The sequence below is a fragment of the Desmodus rotundus genome, chromosome 7 (genome assembly GCF_022682495.2).
Source record: "Desmodus rotundus isolate HL8 chromosome 7, HLdesRot8A.1, whole genome shotgun sequence".
NCBI classification, from domain to species: Eukaryota; Metazoa; Chordata; class Mammalia; order Chiroptera; family Phyllostomidae; genus Desmodus; species Desmodus rotundus.
Genome location: NC_071393.1, coordinates 34964175 through 34984391, shown reverse-complemented (window position 1 = coordinate 34984391; position 20217 = coordinate 34964175). Strand labels below are relative to the sequence as shown.

Below are 20217 nucleotides of genomic sequence, written 5' to 3'. Positions count from 1 at the left end.
AATCCTGTTATAAAATTGAATACTTTGGAAATGTTACCGTGCCTTATCCTGGGTCCTCTGAAAAAGAGATCGATGCAGGAATGAATGTCATCTCCATTACTTGTGGTTTCCCTTTCTGCAGCCAAGTGACCCTCGGTCAACCGAGATCTAAAAATGCTAAATTAAAAAGTCCAGAAATAAACAATTGGTGAGTTTTAAATTATGCCCTCTTGCTCCATCCAGGCTGTTGCAAAAGGAGATTTCCTCCTTTTTTTACAGCCAAGTAGTATTCCACCGTGTAAATGGACCATGGCTTTTTTATCCACTCAGCCACTGATGCGTACTTGGGCTGCCTCCCAACCTTGGTAATTATAAATAACGCTGCAATGAACACAGGGGTGCATATATTCTTTAAAAAGAATATACTGTTTAGAATTTCTTTGGCTATATTCCCAAAGTGGAACCGTTGGGTCATAAGGCAGTTCCATTTTTTATTTTTTGAGGAAACTCCATACTGTTTTCCACAGTGGCTGCTCCAGTCTGCATTTCCCCCAACAGTGCACGAGGGGTCCCTTTTCTCCCTGTCCTCACCAGTCCCTGCTGTTTGTTGATTTATTGACGATAGCCATTATGACATTTGTGAGGTGGTATCTCCTTGTGGTTTTAATTTGCATCTCTCTGAGGATTAGTGATGCCGAGCATCTTTTCACATGTCTATTAGCCATCTGTATGTCCTCTTTGGAGAAGTGTCTATTCAGGTCCTTTGCCAATTTTTAAAAATATTTTATTTATTAATTTTTAGAGCAAGGGAAAGGGAGGGAGAAAGAGAGGGAAGGAAACATCGATGTGTGAGGGAAACATCAATCGGTTGCCTCCCGTACACACCCCGGCAATCAGGCACGTGCCCTGACCGGGAATCAAACCGTCGACCTTTGGCTTTGCGGTATGGTGCCCAAGCAACTGAGCCACGCCGGTCAGGGCCTTTGCCCAGTTTTTAATGGGATTGTCTGTTTTCTTGGTGTTGACTTATATAAGTTTTTTATAAATTTTGGAAATTAACCACTTATCAGATGTATCATTGGCGAATATGTTCTCCCGTACAGTGGGTTGTATTTTCATTTTGTTGATGGTTTCCTTTGCTGTGCAAAAGCTTTTTAGTGTGATGTCGTCCCACTTATTTATTTTTTTTCTTTTGTTTCCCTTGCTATGAGAAATGTCTGAGATTTTACTGTCTTTGTTTTCTTCTAGGATTTTTATGGGTTGGAGTCTAACAATTAAGTCTCTAATCCATTCCGAGTTTATTTTCGTGTTATGTTGTAAAAAGGCGGTCTAGCTTCATTGTTTCGCATGTATCTGTCCAGTTTTCCCACCGCTGTTTTGAACAGGCTGTCTTTACCCCATCGCGTGTTCTTGCCTCCTCTCGTCAAATATTAGCTGACCGTATATAGGCGTGGCCTTGTGTCTGGGCTCTCTGTTCTGTGTTTGTGCCGGCACCGCGCTGTTTTGATCCCTGTGGCCACGCGGAATGGTTTGATAGCCACGCAGCACAATGCCTCCGACGCTGTTCTTTCCCATGATTGCTGAGGCTATTTGGGGTCTTTTGTGGGTCCATAAAAATTTTGGAATATTTGTTCTAGTTCTTTGAGAGATGCCATCGGTCTTAATAGGAATTGTGTTGAATCTATAAATTGTTTTGGGTAATATGGAAATTTTAATGATGCTAATTCTTCCTATCCATGAGCGTGGTATCCATGTATTTGTATCTTCAATTTCTTTCTTAACTATCCTACAATTATTCTGAGTGAAATAAGCCAGTTGAAGAAAGACAAGTGCCACATGATTTCACTGATATGTGGAATCTAATGAATAAAAAAAACTCACAAACAAAATAGAAACAGACTCATAGACACAGAGAACAGACTGGCAGCTGTCAGAGGGGGTGGGGATTGAGAGGCTGGATGAAAAAGGTGAAGGAACTAAGCAAAAAAAAGAAAGAAAGAAAGAAAGAAAGAAACTGAAAACAGACACAGGTCACAGTGTGGTGTCACCAGAGGGAAAGGGGGCCGTGGGCGGTGGGAGGGGACAGAAACGATAGTGGGAGGAGACTCGACTTTGAGGGGGGTGCACAATGCAGCATGCCGATGATGTGTTATAGAACTGTACACTGGAAACCTGTATGGTTTTATTAACCAGGGTCACCCCAATACATTCAATTTTAAAAAGTTGTGCACAGTTCTGGGTAGTGTGACGAAACTCAGCATACTGCTCCACCCCTCCCAGCATGTGAATTGTCCACACTGGATACACCACCTGCCCGTCAGTCACTTACTAGCCTTCTCTGTTATCAGATTGGCTGTTGAGGTGCCACCGGGCTGTATTCGTCACCCTTATTTACTTAGCAATGGCCCAGAGCACAAAACTAGCAATGCTGGTGATTTAGATTTAGACGTGCCGCAGAGAAGCCAGAAAGCGCTTCCTTTCAGTGAAAAGGTAAGTGCAGTACAGTGAGGTATTTTGAGAGAAAGAGAGACCACATACATACAGCTTTTATTATAGTATATTGTTATTTTATTATTAGTTATTGTTGTTAACCTCTTACTGTGCCTAATTTGTACATTCAACTTTACCATAGGCATGTGTATACAGGGAAAAGATAGGATGCTGGTGTGTGGGGCTCGGTGGTCCGATTCATGTCGGGGTCCCCGGTGTACAGCAGGCGGTATGGGAGAATGTGAATCCACCCACTGGGCCTTGGCTGGACATATGGGGGACTACTCACGTGGTCTCAGGCATCCATTGGAATGTACCCCCTTCAGATAAAGGAGAACTACTGTCCTTTATTGACAAGGTGCAAGCCCAGGTCAGTGAGGGTGAAGAAAAGGGAAGTCGGGCCAGAGAAGCTGAAATGTAATGTATCACGTGTGCCAGCTAGAACTTCAAAAGCCTCGGTGTCGCTCCAGGCCAGGGTGTGGCCCAAGGGCGGCATGGAGGAATGCACCTTGGAGCATTCCAAAGGGAGAAAAAGGAGGGAGAATTTACCTGCCCAGTGGCTTCCCATCTCCTGTTTCCAGCTGGCTAAGTTTCACTCCGGAAAGTGAACTTCCCCATGCTTTGGGGTTCATCACCCCCAAGGTTTCTGCCCTCAGATGCTATTCTGGCTGCATTCCAAAATGACTTTGAAGCCAATAGAATTAGTGCAATGCATTCAGAGCAGGTCGACCCACAATTTCTGCATTCCTGAAACGAGAGGGCTGGCTGAGGGTCCCACCCCCTGCCCCGCATGGCTCGGACTTCAGTTCTGACCATCTTTCTCTCTCGGAGAGGAAGGCTCACTCACACCGCCACCTCTGCTGCCCATGGTCACACCCCCACATGCTATTCTCACCGCGCAGCCCAGCCAAGGCCCAGCAGGTGAATTCACATCCCCCATACCACCCACTGTACACCAGGGACGCCGTCGTGAATCGGATCCTGTTTTATGCAATTGCTAATGATAGTGATGGCCACCCACTGCCACCTTCGGGTACAGCACCAGCTTTGTGTCTGGCCTAAAAACCTGCACACGCGTTTTGCTTAATTCTGACTACAACCTTGAAGCCACGCATCACGTGTGGGTTTTACAGATGGAGGAGTTGAGTCTGGGCCTTGCCTAAGATCACCAGAGTAAGGCGGGCCTGGTTTGGACTCAAAACACTATAGCTGAGTTTCTATGAGGAAGCCAATTAACAAACACACTAGAGGGGCGGGCGTTCACGGTTCCTTAATCGGGCAGGGTTTCTGATCGTTTATAAAAGCGGTTTGTGGCCGGTGCACCCACACACTCTTCAGGCGAAGGTTCCTGGGCAGCTTCCTGTCTAGATATTTGTGTGCATGGGACTGCTGGCCCGAGCTGAGAGGCCCTTTCCCTGTCGGTGAGCACAGCCTGCTGCCCCGTGGGCTGGGCCTGGGCCCCCATAGTGGGTCACCGTGCAGACAGAGCAGACAGGGGAATGGAGAGTGGGGTCCTCCCGTCCTCTGCCCACGCTTTACGGCCTCCTCCCTGGTGAGACACCCCCTTCAGCAGCTGCCAGAGCCCCGGCCACTGCTGAGAAATTAAAACCATTTCACCCTGGCCTGGCCTCGGCCAGGGTGGTGTGACAAGTGTCCTTTCCAGATTCTGTTCATCAGGAAGGAGGTGCCTGGGACACCACACTCATTCCTCTCGAGGGAACAACCGTTTCTGATAAGCGGAAATATTGTTTTTTAAGCCAAGAAGCTACTGTTCTAAAGTCGCAAAAACCGGGCCAACATTTGGCTTCAATCCCTAGGATAAATATCGGTATGGAGAGAACTTCCAGCTGCGGACGCTCTGTACAGCGATGAATGCAACCCACTACATGCTGTGCAGCTGGGCAGTGAATCGGGGATTTGAAAATGCTGTCTTTCGCTTGTTTAGAAGCAAGAAACACATTTTTAGGTAGTATTTTCTTGGGTGTTTTTAGAGAGAGAGAAAAGAAGGGAGGGAAACATCGATCCGTTGCCTCTAGCACACCCCCAACCGGGGACCTGGCCTGCAACCCAGGCGTGGGCCCTGACTGGGAACCTGGAATTGAACCAGAGACCTTCTGGGTTGCAGGCCGCTGCTCAATCCACTGAGCCCACCAGCCAGGGCAGGGGATTTTCAAAGAGAGAAAAGTGGCACAATGCAAATATAAACTAAGAGATGATTCTGATGATTGATGATAAATGTTCCATGAGAAGGCTCTATTTTGTAGCTGCTTAACAGGTTTTTGTTGAGTTGCAATGCCCTGTGAATGCTTCCCCTAATTTAAATATTTCTCAGGGTGTGGGGGGAGGGCAGTGCTGGGGGGTGAGTCTCTTTGACCTTTCCCGCCCCCAGAATCCTCAGGTATCTCTGATATGAAGACTGAAGTTCCTCAGGGAGGATGTTATGGGGCCATCCTTCTCTGGCTTGGATGACACATACTATGAGGGACAGCTTCCTGGGTCTGAGACCAGGTCGGTAGCCCACGGGGCCCTGTCCTCAGAAGGGCCCTGAGTTTTGTTTAATGCACTGGGATGCATTAGAATTTTATCATTGAACTTGTGACTTGGAAGTGAAGTCCAGTGGGCTTGGAGCCTCCTGCTCCCAGTGTGGCCTTGGTCTTACTTCTCTGCTTCCTTGGTACAAGTTCTTGGCTGCCAACTCCCTCATCTTACATCCGATTCACCTGGCCTCTCCCCTCCCACCCCCTGCAGACTGTCAGGTCGAATAGTTAGCAAACGGAGGCGGGGAGGAGGAGGGAGACATTCTCACCCGCTAACTCAGCAGTCCTGAGCCCGGTCTGATAAGATTGCCAGGTGTTCCGACATCACAAGAAACACCGTGTTAGCCCTGGAGGAGGGGCGCCCTTGAAGTTCTATGTATCTTTTCCACTATCTGGGAAAGGAAGCCTTTGAAACTGTGTATTCATCCCAAGGTCTAGAAGGGGAAGAGGAGGGGGTCCCCAGCGCCCAAAAAGAAGGTCCATAAAACAACTTTGGTTAATTGCCTGTTTCTGGTCATGATCTGTTTTACAAGTGGGCCTCTAGTGCTTACAAAAAGAGCCCGTAAATAACTTTGGGTGACTGCCTCCACTCTAACTAACTGCCTCCTGTCATGTATCTGTTTTACAACAAGATGGACAAGTGTGGTCTGGAGTGAGATAAGAATTCTGGGCTAACAGACCCCCACGCATACCTACGTTTGGGTAGTCACGTCCCCCCGGGGGCAGCTGGCACCACCTTCACCCACCAATCAATATGCAACGCCCTCACCCCCATCCCGCCACCCATACGAGTCTTCAAGACACAGGACCTGATGCTCTTGCCGCCCCTGCGTTTGCAGCCCTTGCTTTTTGCCATCCAAGCCTACGCCTTTCACCCCCACCCTGGCCAGGCCCGGTCTCTTCCACGAGACTCATCTCTAATAAACCCTGCCTGCATGCTAATAGACTTGCCCATCTGTAATTCTTTACTGAGTCAGCAAGAACAGAGTTTCTCCCGAAACACAACCACTGGTCATCCTTCCCTTGACTGGCAGCAAACGTGGCATGCTCAGTGGGGCACCTTGGACAGGGCAAGCCCCGCCCACTCCCATCTGGATGCTGAGCGTATCCTGGCTTGGAGGTTGGGACCGCAGGCCTGTGGGAATAGAGGGAGGCCCACATGTGCATGCCAAGTCCTGGGGCTTGTCCACCCCTGCCCCACCCCTACGCGCCAGGTTCTGCACTTGGCCGGAGAGTATAGGGGATCGCTTTGCAGGAAGGAGTGTGACATGAAATAAATAAAAATAGGCACTTTCCCTTTTCACCAAAGACCGAACACTGCATTTCCCAGGTTGGACCTGAAACACCAAAGATGTCTCCCTGGAGTGGAGTGGAGCCGCTCAGGGCAGAGCAGACCAGCCCAGAGCAAAGCAGACCTCCGTCTGGCTGGCTAGCAGGAGGGGAACACGGCCCCAGGGCCACCTCAGCCCAGAGCCGCCCCACCCAGTGCTGTTTTCCAGGCTGTGTTGTGTCTAGTCGAGCGGTTCCACAGCCACGCTGTAACGCCATTGAGCCGTACTGCACTGAAAGTTTCCTTCTTCATCACACCCCCCTCTAAATAATCAATCAATCAATCAATAAAATGTCATCACAGATTAAGAGAATAATCCAGAATAAAGGAAACAGCTGTCCCTGCTCTTTGAACAAGGGGCCCTGTGAGTCCATTTTGCCCTGGGCCTGGCCAGTGCTGGAGCCAGTCCTGTCTGCAGTCCTGCCGGAGCCAACTCACTGGCTCTTGACCCCGCGCGCAGTCACATCACGGCGAGAGCTCACAAGGGCCACATGGTACTCTGAACAACACAGAAATCAGGCAAATGCTGCAAACTAAGACTTTCTTGTAGGGCTCATTGTTAAACATCCGCCAGCATGCTACTGTGCAGAGTACTCAATAATACTGGAAACTTCTTATTCTTGTTACTTTTATTGGCTCACCTGGGCAGGCCCAAACTTCCAGGGGTACAGTGCAGAGCCACGTTAGCAAGGCTAGGGAAGGAAGCAGTAGCTAAGTCCCAGGCACTGAACCAAACCACTTCACCATCATTTCAGGGATGAGGAAACTAGTTCAGAGAGGTTATGGGACTCACCCAACACCACACAGTAGGACATCTGCTGAGCTCACATTTGGACCCACAGTCTTGGCTCTTAGAAGAGGCTCTTTAAAAAAAAAAAAGAATTAAATGTATTGATTTCAGAGAAAGAGGGGAGGTGGGGGAGAGGGACAGAGAGAAACATCGATCTGTTGTTCCACTTACTGATGCATTCACTGGTTCCTTCTTGTACGTGCCCTGACCTGATCAAACCCACGACCCTGGCCTGTTGGGACGATGCCCTAACCAACTGAGCCACCCAGCTGGGGCAGAAGAGGCTCTTTAGAGCCACGTGCCCCTTGTCTGTGCGCAGGCCTAGCCCAGGGTTCAGAATTTCAGGAGCAAACTGAGACAATGGGGCTCAGGAGGAGCACATTCCAGCAGCCACTGACTAAGCCAGAGGTGCAAATATTTGCTCAGCCCAGGGGTGTCTGTCTGGGACATGCCTGCAGGGCTGGGTGGTGGGTGGGGTGGGTGGAGGGAGGTGGGGAGCAGTGCATAGGGTCCCTTCCTCTGGGACCAGGGATCCGGGGAAGGAGAAGCCCCTCTGGGAGGTTTCCCCTGACACCAGGCTCTTTGTCTCATTTATATGTGAGCCTGTCACACACTCAAGTCTGTAAGGCCCTGTCACAAAGCCCCCTCTCAGTTAAAAACAGAACAGCGAGCTGAGCCCGTTTTGCACGTGAGGAAACTGAGGCCCACAGAGAAAGAGAACATGCCCACGGGCCGGGGAATGGGAGCCTGAAGTGGAGGCACGACCACAAAGCTTAGTCTCAACATCAGCAGTGCCTGCTCCTGCGTCTGGTCTGCTTTTTCTTTCTTTTTCCCCCCAGAAAGGGGAAGGGAGGGAGAGAAACGTCACAGGCCCCCAACTGGGGACCTGGCCATCAAGCCAGCTTTCAGTTCGCAGGCCAGCACTCAATCCACTGAGCCACACCAGCCAGGGTCCTCTTCTAGTGGCCGGACCTGCCGTACCCTCGCTTCTTACAGCTTCCCCAGGCTGTTGTCCCCCCAAGGGACTCTCCCCTCTTTTTACCTCCCAGCTCAGGTAGCCCTCGCCACCCCCCACTCTCTCCAAATCCAGACCCTCTGGCCTTGCCTAGCTCAGACCTGACTTGCTCTTGCTCACAGGGCTCTTGCCCACTCAGGAGTAGAAATATGAGGGACTGGGAAGTAGGGGTTTGGGTCCTAATTCTGTCACCCAGGGTGACCCGGGGCTACCCTGATCTGTTGGTCTCAGTATCTGGACTCAGCTCACCTGCCTCACCAGGGTACTGGGAGTGTAGGAGAACAAACTGTGGCGGTGGGCACAGGGCACAGCCCCGGGCGCCATTCACACCAGCTGTCATCCGACCACACACTGTCTTGGCTTCTGCCTCTCTCCTGGGGTTGGGAGGCCGGTGTCTTGGCCTGACAGCTCAGCTACGGTGAGCATGGGCCTCCTGCTCTCCTCCACTGGCTCCCACAAGAGGCCTGGATGGGCTGCCAGATGTGGAGTCTGGAGGTCACCTTGCGTCCCAGCCCCCAGGCAATTCTGCTCTTCAAGCCTCTAGGACACAGGTGGCAAACAGGAGGCCCACAAGCCGAATCCGGCCCTCCACCTTGTTTTATCCTGCCCGGCACCTTGTTTGTACCTCGGAGCTCCTTGCCCCTAGTTAGGGAGAAGTTACATTTATACAGTCCTACAATTACATTCGGAGGCAACCACCAGGCTGATGTGGCCCCCGGTGAGAATGAGTTTGACACCCTGCTCTAAATGGAATTTTGAGTTGCTTTGGGGGCCCAAGTCCTTTCGGACTCACCCCTTGGCACTACTTCGGGTCATAAAACGTCTATGGTTGAAAAAGGACCAGTACCGGCCGCGCCCAGCGACTCCGGAGGGCTCCTGACCCTCGCATCCCTGGGCACCCCGTCAGCCGGCCCAGAGCCAGAGGTGGGAGGCTCAGAGGGCTGGCGCGGCCGGGGAGGGGGCGGCTGGGGCTCCACCTCTATCACCTCCCCGCTACGGCAAACAGGCCGGGGCTCTGGGGGCTTCTCCTGCAAGCCAGGCTCCGAATTACATCAGAGCTCCCCGGAGCTTCCCGCCCCTGCGGCCAGGTCCCTGCGGTCTTCCCCCGAGGCTGGCGCGGCACCTCCCTCCCGGGGCGCTTGGACAGGAAGGTCTCCAAGTTTTCTCCGGAGGCCCCCGGGACTTGGTTGGAACTGGGTTCAGATTGAGAGTGGGAGCCGAGCCACGGCCACGCAGGAAAGGCCCCTCCCAACCGGGGAGGAGAGATGGCCCCGGGCGTCTCTCCATTCTGGAGGGGGGTGGTGAGAGCTCGGAAAGGTGGTCCCCAAAACGCCGGCTCTCCCTGCCAGGGCCTCGGAGAAGACGCCGCTGCACGGAACGAGGGTGACTTTGCAGCGCGCCGGCGGCCCCTCCGCCCACGCGCTGCGGGCGGCGACCCCGTGCGCCTTAGCTCAACCGCCGGGGAGGCTGGAAGAGAGGAGCTGAGATGCGCGGCCACGAGGGCGGTTTCCGCTCGGGACCGCAGCGTCCATCTCACGGCTCGCTGGAAGGAACCCAGGAGACCCTCGGAGAGGAGCCAGCGCTGGGCAGAGAGGCAGCACAGGGGTGCTTGCTGGGACCCCCAGCAGTGTGCAGCCTGCCACTCCGCACCCGCGCGATCCCACGCGGGGGCCGCCGTTGGGTGCTCGAAATGTGGGGTGAGGACGGCCTCCGAACCCTAGGGTTGGCATAAAGGTTATTTTTAAGCTGAAGACATTTGAGATTTAACAAATGTAGAGAGAAAAGGCTCCTGGGAGCTTCCTTTCTCTGACAAAAGGCAGCAACTCCTGGGAAATGAGGCCGCGGCGAATGCCCTCTCCAGGGGAGTCCTAAAGCTTCAGCAAGATGAAAGACCAGTCCTCCCTTATACACGTTATCGCAAGCCTTATCTTAAGCCAGTGCGCCCAGAAGGCCATTTGTCTTCCTAAAGAAATCTATTTGTTTTCCTCCTAGAGGCCATTTCTGTCCCCTCCCTTTCCCCAATTTCGGTATGTAAAACCTTTAACTTGAATCATTAAATGAGCCAGCTATTTCCTTTGTTGGTTCTTGTATACATGTGAAAGACACTTTTTCTGTTTCTCCCGTTAAGCAGTCTTTTGTCAGTTTAATTCACAGGCCCCAGGAACTGAATCTAAGAGAAAAGGTTTTTTTCCTCCTCTAGAGTGGCTAGTCTTTGTTGGTGATCCGTGCAAGAAGCATACAACACACACAGGCTTTCAAAGACTTAAAATGAAATGAAAGATAATAACTTCGTATTTGATTACATGTGAAATAATATTTTAAATAAACAGGGTTAAATGAAATATATGACTACAATTAATTTCAGTTGTTTGTGTCTACTAAAATTTTTTGTATATATTTTATTGATGATGCTATTACAGTTGTCCCATTCTTTTTTCCCCTTTTTTCCCCTCCTCCCTGTATCCCCCTCCAACGAACATTCCCCACCCCCAACATTCGGCTCCCCCCAGCCTTAGTTCATGTCCATGGGTCATACATATAAGTTCTTTGGCTCCTCCATTTCCCATACTATTCTTAATCTTCCCCTGTCTATTTTCCACCTACCATTTACGCTTCTTATTCCCTGTACCTTTTCCCCCATTCTCCCCCCTCCTCCTCCCCACTGATAACCCTCCATGTGATCTCCATTTCTGTGATTCTGTTCCTGTTCTAGTTGCTTGCTTAGTTTGTTTGTTTGTTTGTTTTTAGGTTCAGTTGTTGATAGTTGTGAGTTTGTTGTCATTTTACTGTTCGTGTTTTTGATCTTCTTTTTCTTAGATAAACCCCTTAAACATTTCATATAATAAGGGCTTGGTGATGATGAACTCCTTTGACTTGACCTTCTCTGGGAAGCACTTTATCTGCCCTTCTACTTGAAATGATAGCTTTGCTGGATAGAGTAATCCTGGATGTAGGTCCTTGCCTTTCCTGACTTGGAATACTTCTTTCCAGCCCCTTCTTGCCTGTAAGGTCTCTTTTGAGAAATCAGCTGACAGTCTTATGGGAACTCCTTTGTAGGTAACTGTGTCCTTTCCTCTTGCTGCTTTTAAGATTCCCTCCTTATCTTTAATCTTGGCTAATGTAATTATGATGTGCCTTGGTGTGTTCCTCCTTGGGTCCAACTTCTTTGGGGCTCGCTGCGCTTCCTGGACTCCCTGGAAGTCTATTTCCTTTGCCAGATTGGGGAAGTTCTCCTTTGCTGCTACTGGCACGGCTGGATGGATCAGGTCCCGAGGGACTGCGACAGGGGATTAAGAAATAAAGAGGCAGAGTCAAAGCGGGGTCAGGTGGAGTCCCTTTCTCAGGGATGCAGAGGAGGGAACTGTTTATTGGTAAAGGTCAGGCTGTATTTATTGAGCAAGCTTTGAAGCAGAGTGTGAGAAAGACAAAACCGCAAGGCTAGGTACATTTCCTTTTTCTAAGAACATTTCTTGCTCCTTGGTACAGTGATCCAGCAAGCGGCCAAGTCATTCTTTTCTTGCAACAAGCAATCTTCTGCGGCTGAGGGCAGCTGTGCTGAACCCGAGGCCTTCATTCCAACTCCCTTGGCATACATTATCCTTCTCGGCTCTCCACACTCCATTATGTTTTCAAAAAAGTTTTCAATTTCTTGCTCTTCCTCTTCTCCTTCTGGCACCCCTATGATTCGGATGTTGGAACGTTTAAAGTTGTCCCAGAGCTTCCTAAGCCTCTCCTCACTTACTTGAATTCTTGCTTCTTCATTCTGTTCTGGTTGAATGTTTATTCTTCCTTCTGCCCCACATCTTTGATTTGAGTCTCGGTTTCCTTCCCGTCACTGTTGGTTCCCTGTGCATTTCCCTTCATTTCAGTTTGTATGGCCTTCATATTTTCCTCTATTTTGCAACCGTACTCAACTATTTCCATGAGCACCCTGATTACCAGTGTTTTGAACTCTGCATCTGATAGGTTGGCTATCTCTTCATCACTTAGTTGTATTTTTTCTGGAGTTTTGTTCTGTTCTCTCATTTGGACCATATTTCTTTGTCTCGGCACAGCTGTTACATTGTAAGGAGAAAAGCCTTAGGTGTTCCCCAGGGTGGGGCAACTCACATCACTGCATCGTGGTTCTGTGTGTGGGGGGAGGGTCTGAGAGGGAACAGTGCTGCTTGCTCAGCTCTGGGCTGGCTTTCAGTCACTTCTCCCACCACCCACAAGGGAATTGGGCCCTTCTGGTGTTGACTCCCATGTGGGTGGTTTTGTGTACGCTCTAGGACCCTGGGGGTCTCTCCAAGAAACTCTTCTGTGAGGCTGGGGGTTTCTCCCACCACAGCCACAACCCCTACAAGTTTTTTCAGTCGGGGGTTTTGAGTCTTTAGTTTCCTGGCCTTGAACCCTGGGTTGCATGGTCTGTCTTGTGCCCCAGTTGTTCCTCCCAGTTTATCCGCACGTGAATGTGGGACCGCCTGCTCCGCCAGCCACCACCTTGCGGAGAGTCCTCCCCACCATGGCTGCTCGTCTCCACCCCTCCTACTAGTCTGGATGAATGTTTCTTCTTCAACTCCTTGGTTGTCGGACTTTGATTTTCTGTCAGTTCTGGTTGTTTTTTGTTTTTAAATTTGTTGTCCTTCTTTTGGTTTTGCAAGGAGGCAAATTGTATCTACGTACACCTCCATCTTGGCTGGAAGTCTCGTGTCTACTAAAAAATTTAAAAAATAAAAATAACAAAGAAATGTGTGGCAGCCCTGGCCATAGAATATCATCCTGACATGCTTAGGTTGCAGGTTTGACCCTTGGTCAGGGCACATGCAAGAAGCACCCAATGAATGCATCGATAAGTGGAACAACAAGTCAATGTTTTTCCCTCTTGCTCTCTCTAAAAATCAAATTTCCAAAAAAAGTTTAAAGCAGCAAAGGCTTTAGTAATTTTGTCTGTGGGAATTATTTCTCTTTTGTAATGAACTAATGAAAAATAAAAAATAAAAATCAATAAAATAAAAAATAAAATGTGCCTGGTATTATATTTCTATTGGATAGAACTACTAAATGTCAGGTGACCTTGTATCTTTGGCTTTGTTTCCACCAGGCGACATCAACACAGCTTTATTAACTGAATGCTCTGTGCCAGGTCCTGAGCAGCTTGGCCACTTGGGGGTGGAGAAGGAGGAGGCACTGTGCCAGCCCTTGGGAAGCTGCCCAGGCCCTCTTGGCTTCCAGCTCAGCCTGGCTGAGTTCTCCTGCAGCCCTGCTTCCCCTCCTCCACGGGACACTCAGGCCAGCAGAAGGCTGGGCAGAGGGTTCTGGAGCTTCCTATGGCTCTGGGCACTCAACTCACTCATCCTCTGCCACCTCCCATTCCCCAGGATCTGCTTGATTAAAAGATGCTCCTGAAAATCATTCAGGGATACAGGCTGGAGTCTGGGAAAGGAAGTTATCCCAGGCTCAAAATTAAACCAAACAAAACAACAAAAATCTTCTGCAGCTGGTGTTTCTGATTAACTGAGCCCATACCTGGCAGTTTGGAAGGACGGTACTGGTTGGTATGACGCAGGTTTAACCCACATAGCTGATACAAAAGTGACATAGTTAACCAACCATATCTAACATTCCTTTTCCTTCTCTTACATAAGCTTGCTCATAATGATATCTAACACTCTTAGTATGCTTACTGCATGCCAGACTCTGCACTAGCAGCTTACATCAATTCATTCATTTCATATGAATTCAGCTAGATTTCAGGCACAGCAATAACAACCCTATGAGGTAAGTACTACTACTATCCATTGTCTGTGGGTGAGAAAACAGAGGTACAGGGAGGTTAAGTAAACTTGCTCAAGGTCACACGGCTAGAAAGGAGCAAAACTGGGAATGAAACCAGATAGCCTGGCGTTAGTGTTTATGCTCCAAATCACTTCATTACACAGCTTCACCCAAGATTCTGAAGGAAGCTATTGTGTTGTTTTCCTTGATGGGTTCCTTTGCTAACCAGTTTATGATAAACCTGTGATATGTGCTCACAACTGAAATATGTCTGAGATTGGCTTTAACAGATTAAAAATGATGAGATGAGACTATGACCAAACTCGTGGGGAGAAGAAAAGAAATCCCAGAGGAGTAAATTTTTCCATCATTCTTTGTCCATTTCTCTATGTGGGTGGACAAGGGGGCCACGTCTATGAGTAGGTACAGCTTGTTAAAAGATACACCTTGGCTGAAGGTTGTTGTGGCTTGGGTGGACAGATGCCCGGGGGCTCAGAAATGTGGACGCACACCTGGTTTGCAGGGGTGGGGTGGAGGGCAAAATTGCTACAAATGTGAATGGGAAACAAGCATTTCAGACAGGGGTGGGGGCTGGAAGCCAAGAAGAAGAGTGAGGTACGGCGGACAGGAAACAGCTGCTGGACGGCATTTAATTTTGTGGGTTGCCTGCGCTGAGCTGGAGTGATGTTCTCCTTCATCCTGACCTTAGGCCACAGCCTGACCCCAACACTGCTTTGGGCCGGTCAGCTGCGGGGCTAAAGGGCAGGGGATTAAGGAGGTGAGGAGTGGGTTTCTAGCTTGGGAAGGAGTGGGCCTGGAGGCCCTGGGCACAGGGCAAATACCGGGTGGGAAGTCTGCCGGGAGAAACCTAAGTCACTCAGCCGTCCTCAGAGTTACTGGTGGAGAGCATGGTCAGCGGGTTCCTGCCGGTTGCAGGTTAGGCGGTGCACAAGGTATCCAGCCAAAATGGCATCTAGTTCCTGAAATCCGGCACAGGCTCTGCTCACAAGCAGCCTCCCTGTGGTGCCTCTTTCCAGTCCACGTGGGATGGCAGTAGCCATGCATGGAGCCTCTGCTGAGAGCTGAAGACTCGAGGCCCTTTTGTAACTGGAACAGTTGGCATTCATGCTGCCTGTCTCTACCAGAACCAATAAGAAGAGGCAAGGACTGACTCTTGATGGGCACTTCCTTCAGATGCCAGTGATCTGGGAAGACAGACAGTGGGTTGCGTGATCTAAAAACCATCTTAACGACTCATCCCAAGCCGATCTTTTTATAATTTGAAGAAAAGGGCAAGGGGCTTGGGAAAAGGTTAATCAGATAAGAGGTGCAGTCCAGCTGTGATTTTCCTGGTATTTCTTTATCTACTGATCAACAATTCCTTACTGTGTCAGAGATGTCCCCACCCTGGAACACTGTGGCTCAGATACCATCTCAATCCCCTGCAGACCTCCTGGGTCACAAAGGTTGAATTGCTTGTGGACCTCCTGGAGTCCTGTAGGTCACATATTCTAGTTCCGGAACAACGGACTTCCACATGCATTCATCACTTAAGCTTATCAACTATAACTAAAGCTAAAATCTTTAACTTTGGAGTACCCCCATCCCCTTGGGCACCAGCTACTTGGGTCCCACCTATAGTATAGACCTGGGTGGTTGCTCTAGACCTTCCTGAGTCAGAGAAAGCCCCACGGGGGCCCTCTGCAAATGTGTCCAGTAGGTGGGACCTCAGAGACACGGAGCTGGGGCCCATAATGGGGGTCCCAAGTGACACAGTATGAGCAATACAGCGTCTGAGTTTGCTAATTAGGGTTTATTTTAAAAAGAAGTTAGAGCAGCCCTGGCTGGTGAGGCTCAGCAGACTGAGTGCCAGCCTGTGAACGGAAAGGTCGCCAGTTTGATTCCCAGTCAGGACACTGAGTGCCTGGGTTGCGGGCCAGGTCCCCAGTTAGGGGCGTGCGAGAGGCAACGCATCAATGTATCTCTTGCACATGGAGGTTTCTCTTCCTCTCTTTCTCCCTCCCTTCCTCTCTCTAAAAATAAATAAATAAAATCTTTAAAAAAATGAAGTTTGAGCAGACTCAAGGGTTCATCCATTTGTTTACCTAGTCATTCCTATTGTTTATACTGACACGTACGCCCGATAGATATATTGTTTTCCTAATTTAGTCTCATGACACACCATTGACTTAAAAGTGTCTAAACCCAGAGAGAATTTGTATTGTATAAGAGTTTCTGTGAGCCAAGCTGAGAAGCAAGATCTCAAATACTCAGGTGAGTGACAGTTTTGCAGTTCCTTTTATACATTTGGAATTAAGGAGGGAATGTGAGAAACATTACATGAAGGGGCGAGAAAGCAAGGTGGGGGAAAATCTCTGTGATTGGGGTACAAGATAGTTGTTAACGAGACCATGTGCTTCCCTGAGGGTGGTTACCCCACTGGGGGGTCTGAAAAAGAGGATTACTCTTGGCAGGTCAGAGGCTTTTTAACCTAGATGCACAGGAACAATGGACAGGGCTTGCTTAAGGCAAAGATAAACCTTTTTATAGGCCTGCAGTGTGACCATTCACCGTGACCTGCCCAGTGAGGAATTTATGATCGGATAGTAACCCTGTGAAGTTACTTTCCATAGAACCTTTTTACATCCACACTGGAAAATGTAAATAGGCCGTGCTTCTCTGAGAAATAAAGACATCTGTTCATGAGCAGAAGACACGAACTGCGGTCAAGTGGGCCCCAGGGAGTTGGGCAGGCCTTTCACGTCCAAGCCCAGGTCCACCTCTCGTGTTCTCCAGCATTGCCTACCACCTCCCACCACCCCATGGATGGCTGAGCAGTGGGCACAGTTTCCCCAGTTTGTAAAATGCTTTTAAGGGCTCCCTGCTGCTCCTTCTGGAAGCAAACAGGGACCGTGGCCACAGGCAAGGCTCAGGCAGGGGTCAGCACACAGCACCCTCTGTGTGGGTCACAGGAAGGCCCTGTGGGCTTCTGGAGGGTGCCACTCACAAGATTATCACGGACAAGGAAGATCGTGCCAGAGCAGCGGGGCCCTTTGATGGCCTACTAGAGACAAGGAGCCACGGAGTTTCAGCGTCCCTTTCCCTTGACTGAACAAACACATCTCAAGGCCTGTGTCTCTAATATTAGGATCATCCTGGTGCATTTCCTGGTTGCTGTCTCGGAATCAGGATAGGAACGGGGCAAGAACATGGACTGGGAGGTAGGCTGGGCCCGGGGAGCTATGTGAGGGCTGGGGGCCAGAGGCTTGAAAACAGGAGATGTTATTGGAAGTGAAGCCAGAAAAGACACCGGAGTTCAGGCTACCCGTCACTACCAAACCCAATAAGCAGAGACAGGGATTGAATCTTTATGGGAGGGCGCTGTATTCAGATGGCCAGCGATCTGAGACCATGGCAGGTTCATATCCTCACAGACCATCTTTTCTTTTCTTTCCAGGCCAAGGTTTCACAGCAGGGAATAAACCAGGTGCGGTGAAGGGTTTTGAATTCCGTGAAAAGTTAATTGGATTAAAAAAAAAAAAAACAACTTCAGCATTCTCGCCCTGGGTGGTGGTCTTTAGCTGTGTCCTGGGCGGTGGTCACCTCCGGCTGGAGCACAATGGCTCCCATATCATCTCGAATTGCTTGCAGGCCTCGGGAGGGACAAAGGTGGAACTGCTTATGGTCTCCTGGAGCCAGGGTGGGTCACACCTTCGGTTCCTGGAACAAAAGCTTTTACACGCATTGATTACTAAGCTTATTAGCTATTATTTAAACTAAAATTTTCCAACTCTTAAGTCCCCTGCCAGAAGGACTCGCTTGCCCTCCGGCTTTGGATGGAGGAAAGACTGGGGAGGTGGTTTTGGCTTTCTGGGATTCCCACCTTGCCTCACCGAATTTCTCTTCCAGAGTAGGGAACACATACTTCAACCCTACACTTTCTCGGGGTTTCAAGAGCTTCGGAGGCAGGAGGAAGAACACAGACTTCCTGGATGCATACTGCCCGTCAGGGCCCTCAGTGTGTTGGAACCCTGGGCGCTTACCATGAACTTGGGCCAGGGTCACCATCCCTCAGTCAAGGGCTCTGGAGCTCACAGAAGTAAAGGGCCTTGCCCGGAGTGGCAAGTTGGTGTTTGGGCCTGGACTAAGTGTCTGATGCCTTTTTTTTCATCGGAGCATCCTAAGAAGGCAGTGCTTATCTCAAGGAAGGAGGCTTTAGCAGGGGCTTTGTTGCCTCGACAAGCAGGCAGCAGTGGGACTCTTCTGGACTGAGCTGGAGACTCACCCGGGAAGCAGGCCCTGCCCCCACAAGCCTCTCCCCAGCTGCAGGCTATTTGCTTCTGCTGCAGCTGGAGCCTGGGTCCCGTGACTGACCACATTCCCAGGTTGCCTCAGTCTGTGGGCCTCTGCTGGGGGGCAGGCTGATTTCCTGTGCGTCTGGGTCCTCGCACGGGTTGCGCAGGCCTGACATGCTCTCCTCCCTAAGCCTGAGCAGGCCTCGGTGGGGCCCACACGCCCAGAAAGACCTCTCCCTGGGCCAGTGCAGCTCTGAGTGTGGGGGAGGGGTGTTGGCAAGCGGTGGCTTCCCTTGATGCTCACTTCCTGCTCCATGGCCTGGGGGCCACTGCCTCCTGTCTCCCACCCCCTAGCACTATTTGCTCACCCCACACCCAGCCTCCTGTGACCCCCTCTGGAACCTGGGGCTGTTATACTTACTGTCCTGTTGTTAAAGGTGGGAAAAGTGAGCCTCGTCAGGGAATGTGTTGGCCTGCCCCCACCCCAGTGCTGCTCCACTTGCTGTGGTTCGTACACTCTTTGTCCATGTCTCACAGTCAAAGGGCTCCTCTGTCCCCACTTGCCACAGGCTGCCCCATCCCCTCTCCCCACTCAGCTCCCTAATCTGACCCCAAATTTTTTGCTTCTTTCCCTAGGGGGCCTTGACCATCCTCCTGCCCTTCCCCTTGCCCTGCCTATATCCCTGACACCCCAGCCAGTCAGGAGTCCCCAGATTAGCAGAGCTGCTGAGGAGGTGTGGGTGGGTGCTCATGCACAGTCCTGGTGATTGCAGGAGAAGCCCTGTCCTGAGTGGGGCTCCTCTGCCTCCCAGTCCCTGGGGGATTTGGCAGTTGGCACTACTGCCCTATGCTGGTAACCCCGTGTCAGTGAATGCTGAGCCTGGCCCCTTGACCTGCCTGGACTTGCCCTGCCCTGGGCTATGACATCATGGAGACCGCCTGAAACCCCTTCCCAGGGGAGCTGTGCAAAGGCAGGCAGGCCTTACGAGGTGCTAATTACCCAGCTAATTGGAGCCAAGTGAGTTACAGATGGCCTGGTTGACAGGAGGTAGGGACTGCATGAGGGGAGGGGGCTGCTGGCAGAGGGTCCAGAGCAGGCCGTGGTTGATCATAAATGGTTGATTTACTAGGGCTGACCAGCTGCCTTCACAAGCATCCTGAGTGGCAGCATGTGACATGCACAGTCCTGTTTGGGCCCAGAGGCGTGCCCGCCCCCTGGTAGGCCCCTGCCCCCCCCCCCCCCCCCCCGTCATCCCCTCACCTGTTGGCTCAGTGCTGCTCCGCAGGAAGCTCGCAGACTCAGCTCCCACAGACTCCATGCTCTGCGCCCCTTTGCCCCCCGCGGCGGCAAAGATGACCTAAGGGGTGCAGGTTGCTGATGGAGTATGCCGCATTTTTCATAACATTAAAGTTAGGAGGTGTTCCACACCAGAAGAAACCAAGAGCAGAAAGAAGCCTGTCATTTTTTGTTCCAGTGTGGACAGAGCGTGTGTCATTGTCGAAGGCAAAGAGGTCTTGGTTGGAGACGTAGGTGTCACCATAACCAGTTCTTTCGAGCATTTTGGGAGTGCTTCCTGAGAAAGATGGTTGCTGTGCTTTATACAATGCGAGCTCTGAAACCGAGGAATTCAGAAAAACGAAACGATCTATGTGAGCTCCCAGGATGCAATCAAAAATAAATTTCAAGGCATAAAACACGCGTGTCAAGCAAATGGGCTCGAAGACCTCAATTGGGCTTATGTTGCTGGAAAGCTAGGTAGGGCCTTAATTGTAGCTTCTGAAGGTTGCCCTGTATAGGTTATCATTCAGTCCCACAAATCAAAACCTCCCGAGTTTAATGTTACCCTGTAGCTATGCGAGTAAAGCAAATCTGTTTAGCACAGGGTCTCACTGAGGTGGAGCTATCTCATCATCTATTAGAGCAAACTAAACATTCTATAAAAATGTGCAAACAGCCCTAAATAAATATAAAGTCTAAAGTCTTTTTTAAAAATTTAAAAATATGTTTATTGATTTTAGAGGAG

General features: G+C 50.3%; 1 pseudogene; it reads left to right on the top strand.

The window, feature by feature from the left end:
* The first annotated feature begins 19546 nt into the window (after positions 1-19546).
* On the top strand, positions 19547-19990 carry LOC112301694 (destrin pseudogene; annotated as a pseudogene).
* Positions 19991-20217: the final 227 nt, after the last annotated feature.